This window comes from Chenopodium album, chromosome 23 (assembly GCF_948465745.1).
Source record: "Chenopodium album chromosome 23, dcCheAlbu1.1, whole genome shotgun sequence".
NCBI lineage: Eukaryota > Viridiplantae > Streptophyta > Magnoliopsida > Caryophyllales > Amaranthaceae > Chenopodium > Chenopodium album.
Window position 1 is genome coordinate 21,490,681 of NC_137856.1, and position 11,053 is coordinate 21,501,733.

Here is an 11,053-nt window from a genome sequence, read left to right on the forward strand (position 1 = left end):
TCCATTCCTTTGGGTTCGACCTTGACTTACCACTACACTAAATAGGGGTTTGTTAAGTTACAAATTTTGTTTGATTGGGTGGGGTGGTAGCCCAACGACCTACCGTTCTTCATCCCATCAAAATGGCGCCGTTGCCGGGGAATGGTGCTTTGAGTGCATGTTGTTGTTGAGTCTATTTCACTACATTTGCAAAATACAAAAAGATTTTACACTTTAGGCTACACTTGTAGCCGTGCTACTTATATTTTCTTTGAGTTTTGTATGCATAGGTCCCGAGATCGTTCAATTGTTCCCTTTGATCCGGAGATCGAAAGAACTCTCTCAATGAGGAGTGTAGCAAACAAGACATTGGATTATAGTTCCTCAAGCGAAGAAGAGATTGAACAAGAGCAAGTCATGGGAGAACAACCAAGAGTTGCCTTGAAAGAATTGGGAGTGCCCGGTGCATATAGGTTCGAGAGCGGCATAGCTCCACCTACAACACCGGCAAATGATTTTGAAATTAGGCCGGCAATGATCACCCTAATTGAGAGGAGACAATATAGTGGGGCAAAGAATGAGAGCCCATTGAACCATCTTAAGGAGTTTGAAAAATATTGTAACACAATCAAGGTTAATGGGGTGTCTCAAGAATTTATCCGCCTTAAGTTGTTCCCTTTCTCCCTCATAGGAAGGTCTTTGGAATGACTAGACAAAGAGGTGAAGCCCAATTCATTGAGAACGTGGGATGATGTCACTAAAGCCTTCTTGTCCCGTTTCTATCCTCAAAGAAAACGGCGGAGGCAAAGGCTTTAATTCAAGGGTTCAAGCAAAAGCCAAAAGAGAGTCTTTATGAAGCATGGGAGAGATTCAAGGAGTACCAAAGAGAATGTCCTCACCACGGAATTCCAACATATCAATTGATCCATATCTTCTATGGTGGTTTGAGTCCTCAAGGCAAAGCATGTCTTGATGGAGGGGCCGGTGGTCCAATCATGAACAAAACCGAAGAAGAAGTTGTGGACATAATAGAGGATGTGGTGACTTACTATAGAGATTGGCAAGATGGGGAAAGAGATTCTTCAAGCAAGCAATCTTCGTTGTACTCGGTGGACCATCTCAATGCCATCAACAATCTTTCCTCTCAAATGACAAACTTGGGAAAGGAGATCACGACAATCAAGGCCAAGTTGGAGAGTGTTTCTTCCTCTTCTCAAGCTTCAAATCTTCCCTCCCAAATTAAGGGGAGAGGTACTTCATCTAACTATCAAACTCCTACTTCACATAATATGCCTATGGGATGTTTGTTTTGTGATGTATGTGGATCATATGATCATGATTCTAGCAATTGAAACAATGAATAAGTTGATGAATTTGACAACAATGAGTGTGAGCATGTTAATTTTATGTCAAACAACAATGTCCAAAGGTTTGATAATCAAAGAGGCCAATGGAATAGGAATTACAAAAACCAAGGCAATTTTGACAACTATAATCATGGTGGTGGTTATAGGAACCAAGGGAATCAAGGTTCTCGTGGTAACCATAAGCAAGGTTATAGTGGCCAAAATCAAAGCCAAAATTATGGTAATCAAAACCAAGGCTATGGTAATCAAAACCAAGGTTATGGAAATCATAACCAAGGTAATGGTAACCATAATCAAGGTGGTGGTAACCATAATCAAGGTTATGGTCAAAATCAAAATAGGGGTAATTGGAACAATCAAGGAAGGGGAAATTTTCAAAACAATGCTCAAAGAGGTCCCCCACCCGGATTTGTTCCAAAGACTCAAGGTGAAAATTCCTATTCACAACCTTCTTCTCCTAGGACTACTTTGGAGGAATTGATTGATAATCAAACGAAGATCATTAACATCTATATGGCGGTTAATGATAAGAAATTCAATGAGATGATGACTTACAATACGATGCTTGAGACTCAAATAACCCAATTAGCAAGCACTATTAAGGATTATGCTAGTCCTTCATCTTTGCCTTCCCAAGGTGTTGAACCAAAGAAACCCGTGTACTCTATTGCCACTAGTGGTGGAAATGACTTTAGTGAGGGAGTTTCTTGTTCAAAGGAGGGAGAAGATGAGAATGGTGCTATGGAGAATGAAGTGGAGAGGGTTGAGTCTAAGGAAATTTATTGTGAGCATGAGGAAAAAGAAGAAAGTGTTGTTGAAAAGATGAGTGAGGTAGAGAGATTTCTTGATCTACCATACCCCCAAAAATTCTTGAGATTCAAAATGGATGAGCAATTCGGGAAGTTCCTTGAAGTTCTTAAGGAAGTCCATGATTCCACACCCTCTACCGAGCCAATTCCCGATATGCCTAAGTACTCCATGTTTCTTAAGGAGATACTAGAGGAGAAGGAAAATTTTGATGAGGGTAGTTCGGTGGAAGGAGGGAAGTGTTTTAGTGCTCTTGTCCATGGTGAGCTTCCGGAGAAAATGGAAGATCCGGGGAATTTTTCAATCCCTTGCCAAATCAAGAAGATGGTTTTTGAGAATGTTGTGTGTGATCTAGGGGCTAGTGTGAGTATTATGCCCTTTTCGGTTTTCAAGAGGCTTGATCTAGGTGAGCTTCAACCATCTAATATAACACTTCAATTAGCCGATCGCTCTATTAAGCTTCCTAAGGGGAAAATTGATGATGTCCCTCTAAAGATTGGAGAGTTTGTCTTTCCCGTGGATTTTGTTGTTTTAGAGATTGAGGAAGATGAGCATATTCCAATCATTCTAGGGAGACCTTTCTTAGCCACCTTGGGAGCCTTAATAGATGTGAAGGGAGGCCGAATCACTTTGAGATATGGAAAATTAAAAGAGAGTTTTAAGTTGAAGCCAATGCATGAGTCCTTGTCTTGTGTGCAAGATATAGCATGTGCTAGTCTTTCTCGTTCCATTGATGATGTTTGCATGGTTGATTCTTCTACTAACGATACTTTTGAGATTGTTGATGATGTTTGTGCAAGTTTTGATGATGTTAGTGAAGAAGAATTTGTAATTTCAAAGCTAAGGGATGAGAAAGAAATTGAGATTCCAAATTGGTTCAAGCTTAATTCTCAAGATGAAGAGAAAGCTTCCATGGTTAAGGATGTTGAAGTCAAGCCGAAGAAAAAGGCCCGAGACTCGAAGAAATCAAGAAAAAGAAAGAATTTGAGAAAAGAGAAGGAAGAATTTAAAAAGAATTTTGTGAAGGTTTCATTAAGCAACGATGAGAAGTTGCTCAAAATTGAAGAAGATTTTGCTCCATCAACTACCTTGAAGAAGGAGGTGTTCTTTGACCCTCCATGATTTGGAGGAAGGGTCGATCTTAGGACCTTAAGCAAGCGCTTCCCGGGAGGCAACCCGGAGTTTCTAACTTTTCCTTTTGATTTTTGAATTTTCTTATTTTTGTCTCTTTTATTAATTTGTCTCTTCTTTCACTTTTCTACTTGATTGGATTTTTAGGATGACTTTTGCGGGATTGAAGTTCTACAAGAATGCATGGTGAATGGAAGGTGTTCGTGGCAAAAATCACATTTTGTTCGATTCTAATCAAAATTTGAGGTAAAAAGGGTAAGAATTTTAGAGAGGTAAGATAGGAAATTCATGTTTTGAAAGTTGGAGGAAATTGATACTTAGTGAATTTTTGTGGTGAGCACATGAATTTTTAACTTTGAGGGCTTTGAAAATGATTTTAGCTACTGCCTAAGTTGTTCCTGATCACCATCATGATTCATGTGCGCACCCCAAATAGGCAGTAAGTATCAAAAATATGAGAAAAAGGAAGAAACGGGAGACGCACAGGGGTGTGCGGCCGCACACGAGGCCTGTGCGGGTGCACAGCCTGCGTGTGCGGGCGCACACCAGCTTTATGCTGCCGCACATGGCTGGACGTGCAATATATTTTCTTCCTCCTCCTTCTTTCCTTCATTTCATCACTTCCCCCTATCCAACCTCACGGCTTTCCCCTCCTTCAAACCCTCTTGTGCGCACCTCTAACCCCCTTATTCACCATCAAAAATCCTTCAAATCCTCACTAAAATCACTCCATTTTCACTCAAAATAACTCACAAACCTTCCTACACTCAAAATTCCTCACAAATTGACCCAAATTTCACTCACTCTCTCTCCTACTCTTAGTGGCTGAAAATTGGGGCTTTCGTTGTGGGTCGAAATTGCTTGCTCTAAGTTGGTTAATCTTGCTTCTTTTATGGTATAATCACTAATCCTTGCTTTAATTTTGCCAATTATATCATAATTTTGCATAGATTGAAAATTTGTATGAGCATGAATAGTGTAGTATTGGTTTGTTGATTTTTGATGCTTGATCTTGATATTGGTTGTGATTTGGTGATGTTTATTGATTGATTTTGCATAACATTGTATTGTTTGTTGATTTTGTAGTGATTCTCATCATTTTTGGTTGATATCTTGTGAGTTGGATTTTTGGAATATGGGTAGTATGTTGTGATTGTGGTATTGGTCTTGTGGTTGTTCTTGAATTGTTGAAAGGAGATTTTCTTGGATTATTGGTGTTGTTGATTGGTTGGGAATTGGTTTTGATTGAAAGGAAGTGTGAAATTGAAGCTTGGTGATTTTGGTAGTAAGTGGTGAATTTGGGTGTGGTGTTCTTGGTTCATCGGTTTTGCTCATTGTTCATTGTTGGTGATCTTTCTCAACCTCTCAAACATGTCTAAATACTTCAAGAAACTCACCAAGAAAAGAAAAACCGATGTTAGCATCGATGAGCCTCGCCCAAGCACCTCCTCTAGGCCGAGTACATCTTCTAGGCCAAGTACTTTCAACCCCTCTTCCTCTCAAACACGACCTCCAACCTCTCTACCCAAAAAGAAAAATTTCACCGACAAACAAAAGACCTTCTACCAAAATTTGAAGGAAGAGAGAACCCTCAAAAAAACCCGCCATTATTTCCAACCCGACATGGTAAAATTGGGGATTGATGATGATGTGCGGTCGTTGCTCCTAAACCTTCGGTTGGGTTCTTTCATCACCGATGCCTATCGCACCTACAAGGAGCCTACATTGGAATTCTTGGCTACCTTGGAGCATGTACCCGTAGGAGGGGTATATCGGGTGCGATTCCAATTGTTCAACCATGTCTTCGACCATTCCTTGGAAGAGTCCAACGCGGCTTTGGACTTTGATCCCCACGGGGATATTTTGAACGTTGAACCTTATATCTTCCCGGAGTATGATCATAACTCATGGTGGGAAGACATCTCGGGTGGTAACGATTTTATCACCAACAGGGCTAAGATGTCATCGGTGTACCAACCTTGTCTTAGGGTTGTGCACCGTCTTTTGGGCTATGTGGTGTTCCCCAAACAAGAGTTGGGGAAATTGAGCAAGTTGGAGCTCAAGGTCTTGTGGTTGTCTACCCGCCCGGAGTATGTGGGCCGGTTGAACTTGGAGTATATCTTTGCCCAATATTGTGTGGACCTTCGTGGCCGGAGTACGGGAGAGATCCCATGCGGGGGCATGGTGACTAGGTTCTTAACTCGCCTTTGCCTTGATTCATATCTCCCATTTTGTAAGGAGACTGGGGATAGCACCTCCCTCTACCTTGACATGCAACAATTGGGTCAAATCCAATTCATCTCCAAGGGCTATAGTGAAGGGAGATATGAGTGGCTAAGGGGCAATGAGCATTGGTGCTATTTGCCTAACCCCGGGTTGACTTCTTTGGCCCGGATCACCAACAATGTGTGGCATGTCCCCAACTCCTTTCGGCGTCCTAACTTCGACTCTGATGAGGATGAGGAAGATGATGATGAAGAAGAAGAAGAACAACAACAACAACAACAACAACAACAATTTCCACAACAACAAGCTCCTTAAGAACAAGACCAAGGGCAACATGCTTATGCCAATGCCGATTTGAGGGCTCTTAGTGAGCAAATGAGTGGATTGAAAATCCACGTGGATGGAATGTATGATCAAGACTTTGGGGCTATCTATGAACAACTAAGAGGTATTCAAGAGATGCAACAAGGTATGTTTGCTCAACAACAACAAATTTATGATGCGGAAGTTAACCGTGGGAACATTACTCCCTCGGTTAACTATCCGTATTTCCCGCCCCAACAAGGTCCTCTACCTTCGTATGGGCATCCTTATTGGTCGGGGCCTTCCAACCCCGACACCGAGCGTCGCTACTATCCGGATGAGCACGGTAACTATGATTACAAGGCTCCGGGTGGTAGTGACTATAGGGGTGATCCTAACTACCCCCATGTCCATCCCAACCACCCCTTCAAACTCACTTTGCCCAATAACTTCACCCCTCTTGCTTCTTGGCAACAAGATCTTTTCAAGGGGCATTATGGGTCGCCCGAGGGGTACACCGGAGGATGGGAACCTTACCCTCATCCCTTCGATGACCCCGAGCGCAACAAGGACCCCAATGGGGCCGGGCCGAGTGGTAGTGGTGGTGGGGATGGTAGTAGTTATTAGTTCCCTTTAGCTTTTCGTGCTTTTTGCCTCCATCCCTTATCTTTTTGATGCATGTTTTATTTTGCTTGGGATGTTGAGATGTATTTTTATCTAGCTTGGGGGAACTAATAATTTTCTCGATGACCAATTTTGTTGTTGTGTTCATACCTTAGTTGTTTGCATGCTTATTTTTATTGCTCTTGTTTGATTTCCTTATTTTCTTGATCTCTAGGCTACCTTCCTTGTAGCTAGCTTGTTTGCCCTATTTGCTTGGATGCTTGTTGTTTGTGATGATGCTTTGCTTGAGATGTTGTTGTAGGAGTTTATAGGTACCACGCAGCGGAAATAACATATACGAATCATATTCAATAAAGTACCTAATCCAAGGATCGCATGCATAACACACAAGACACATAATCATACCTTTGAAGCGTGAATTCCACGAAGCTATTCGACAGGCAAATCAGGGAGAGAATAGAGCCCCAAGTGTTGCTCCTCTACTTAGTCCACGAGATTCGAACGAGTCGTCCACCAATACTAGATTGGTCGAGTGATTGAGAAAAACCGCGATCACCACCTTTTCGGACAACCGACCATCGCACGAACCACCACCACCACGAGACACCACCGGCGCCGAGAGGAGGAGAGTGACGTGAGAAAGGGAGTATGAGAGGGGGTTGGTTTCGTGTTTGCTAATTAGGGTTTGATCTAAATGATCAGTTAATTCCTTACATGCAAACCTAGGCACCTAGTCTATTTATAATCTCAATATAATTAGACTAGGGCACGAAGCCCAATAGCCTCTTAAAGCCCCATATGGCCGGCCACCTAGAGTGATGAGGCCCATGATGGGCCTCGTCCTCTAATGCTCTATCTAGCCCCTTTGTGTGACCTTATAGGATCCGTCCAATTGGGCTTTGGCCAATTTTACTAGTCCAAAGATCGTAAGTACCTCTAGCTATGGAAAAACGACGACCCAAATGTCCGGACTTAATTATCTCCATAATTTGATCCAATTACATATCTAGTAATTGCACACGACGAAGACATAACTCCTTCAATCTCCCACTTGTCTGAGACAAGGGTGCAATATTCAAATTCCTTAAGTCAATGTATATGTCGATTTGATAATATGATTGCATCACATGTCGAGATCATATTAATCTACAAATCTTTTCTTGAAATCTGAGTTAGAATTACAAAACCAAATGATTACTGAGTAATGCATTTGAACGTGGCCACGTATTTTCTGAATTCTCCCTCTTCAAGCGGCCATGACACATTTCCTAATTTAATAGGCAGACTCTATCCAATCTTGTGGCAACAAGCCTCCCACTCAACTTCTGAAATGACCGGGAAACACCATTTATAATCTCCAGTTACGGGCAGACGTTTGAGTGTACCACAGCCATAACATCCATTGAATGAAATCAATGTTCCACTCATGTCAAAGGAATCCACTAATATATACGGAAGCTCTATACTTGAACTTCAAAGTAGGTCAATAGTTCGATCATGCATCATTCATGCATATCCAAGTGATTGACCGAGCATCACTATGCCCCTATAGCCCATGAAACTGCGCTATCCAATCAATCTTACATGCTAGTTCATTCATTGAAATCATTTAGGTCCATTTTAATGATTTTGAACTAGGAACTTAAATAATATATGAATTTTGTTCACCTGTGGGGTTTCATTCAAAAGGTCATCAACCTAGTGAGCCCATCAATTCATAATTATTTTGGACATTTTATTTAATTTCAAAACCATAATTAAATAAGAGAAATAACAATTTCTATTTTAAACATAATTCTGCAAATTGATGTATTTCTCATGTAATATGTTTTCTCAAACATACACAACTTAAATTTACATAATTTGCTTCAATCCAAGACTTCAATATGACTTTCATACATTTGTCTATGGAAGGGGTTTAGTGATTTCTCACTCATAATAAAACTTTGCAGAACGTGACCTTCCGCTGGTCAATGATCTCATAACTGAGGCGATATCTCATATCCATTTGTTTGGATTTGTGATGTGACCCTGGCTCCTTTGTTCTTGGGCAAAGATGACCCTTTAGTCACATGACATTTTAATCCGAACTTCCTCTAAAACTATCCGACTATAGCTTAATACACATATTCTGACATTGAGCATGCAATAGTGCTCTGCTTTGAACTCTTCAAGCTCACTGTACTTCTCCATACTAACAAAACTGTGCATCTAGATCAACTTCTAGAATCATCTTGCTTGTTTGGAAAAACTTGCATTCGTAAAACCTTTTGACAACCTGTTTACCTTTTAACACCATAAACTAGAAATATTCCTTTAGCGCTTCTCAAGTACTCAAGGATTTGTTCTTGGTAACTTTCCGTATGCTTATTCTGTATTTGCTTGAAACTTGCTACACATGCACAAGTCATATGTAACAACTTGCTTTGTACATTTCATGGTACATGTAATGGTCCCTTTTGCAAAAGCATAAGGAACATTACCTTCACAACTCAACTCTACTAGCTTTTAAGGCACTGAGTTTTGAGTGTAAAACCATGAGACATGGGAAAAGATCCTCTCTTAGAATCTTGCATCTTGAACTTGTCAAGAACCTTATCAACATAAGTCTCTTGATTAGGTCCAGTCATCCTTCAAGATTCACTTTGTGGATTTGATTCCCAATATGTACTCAACATCTCCTAAGTCTCCCATATAGAAACAATCTTTCTAACCATTGCATGACTTATTCAAGCATTGATATATCATTTCATATGAACTATATGTCAACTACATACTAGACTAAGAAGACCAATTGCTCCCACAAAACTTCTTGTCTCTACAAGATTTCTTTTCCATTCTTCTAAGGTAATCAAACCGTTTGATTTCCTAATGAATGTTCCAACTCCCTGATGGTTACTTCAATCCACAAATGAATTTCTGAAGTTTGCAAAACTTTCTAGGAACTTTCTGGATTTCAAAATCTTAGGTTGTATCATATACATTGCCATCCATCAAGAACATTTCATGAAGGTGATTTTGATTTCCAAAACTAGAAATAATCCAAATAGGCTTACATGACTAATAGGTTTGACCCTATTTGTAAGACTGTCATGGACTAGCACATTTTACAGACATGGAGTCTATTCTGGATTTCTTGGCTTTAAGCCATTTTCTGAGTTGGCACTTGTGCAAAGCTTGCTTGTAGGTATGGATTCCAACTATTCCAATAGGAAAATTTTAGAATCCACCTTTTACTAGAATTCCAACAAACTGTTTGTTTTAATCCTAAGTAACCTACGATAGGTATGAGTGACAATAGAATTATTCTCTTCAACCCTTTGAAGTCTTTCATTCTAGTAGGACGATAGAAGTCTCGCTAGTTGAATTAGCTTGCTTCGACACATGTTTTATCAAATTAGCTGATTTTCATGCGCATTCGTCTCTAATGTAGTGTTATCTACATCCATTTGTTGCTCGTCTCGAATCTCATCGAGATCTAATTTTACTCCCACTTGGCTTTGTAGGAAGACATTTCTTTCTATAAAGACACTATCGCCAGCAACAAACATTTTGTTTCTACGCGATTGTAGGAATAATACCTCTGATTTAGGGGCTATTATGTCATCTTTGTAAAACAGTTTACATAGATTTCATAACCCTTGAATCCTGTTAGAAAAGATAACTTTGGAACATTTCCAATCCATAACTCTTATGACATCTTTCTACTGCTTTGGTTAAGTTTCTGTTTAGTATATTCGCAATTGTTGTTGTTCTAATGCATATCCTCAAAACGATATTTGTAAATCATTAAATCTTGGATCGAACCATGGCAAGCAAAGTTTGATTCCTGTTTTATACATACATTTTAATTGTAATGTTCCTGGATTGTGAACAAATTCAACAATTCCTTTAGATGAATATTTATTACAACAATCATATTATGTTGCTAAATTGTTTATCGCAAACTTGATTTTACATTTCATTTTGGAATTTTGAACATTTCAATGATTCCAGCTTTTATTTCATTAAGTAATCATTGACATAGTTACTTAAATCGTTAATAAGAGCAATGAAATAGTTTAATCTTTTTGCTATATCTTGAACTTATGGTACACACACATCATATGTTTGTGTTCCAAAAGGTCATTTTAGCTCTTTTACCCTTTCAACTAAAAGGTAACTTGGTCATTTTACCTTATCAAGCATGACTTCTAATTCTTAAGTGATTCATAATCATATAATAGTAAGAGTCCATCCATAACTTTGGATGTGCAAATGGTTTATGTGACCTAACCTTACTTTATTTATAAGTAAGTTTACTTTGAATCATCTAAATTTACTTTTGTGATCTACTTATATCAATGTCATAAATAAAATTAACTCATATCTAGCAAAATGAAAACAATTTATTACCTTGGTCATGGATCAACATTTGTCCAAGCCAAGTAAAACCAAATCAGTATTCAAAACAAGAAAACCGAAATATTGTCTCATCAAAAACTGGAAATTGTTCTAAATGTCATGATAAACTTAATCAGAAAATAAAACTATGAAGCTATCTTTGGCCACTTAAATACTCCTAGTGCACCTTCAAGCTCCATCTCCATGCTAGCTTCACTTGTTTGCAGTTCCTG

The 11,053-nt window shown here is 39.4% G+C and overlaps 1 non-coding gene across 1 annotated transcript; it reads right to left on the reverse strand.

Moving 5' to 3' along the window:
* Window positions 1–780: 780 nt before the first annotated feature.
* LOC145609768 (small nucleolar RNA R71) lies at window positions 781–886 on the reverse strand. The gene has a single exon (XR_014106068.1). It is a non-coding gene; the product is annotated as a small nucleolar RNA R71 (small nucleolar RNA).
* Between the last annotated feature and the right edge of the window lie 10,167 nt (window positions 887–11,053).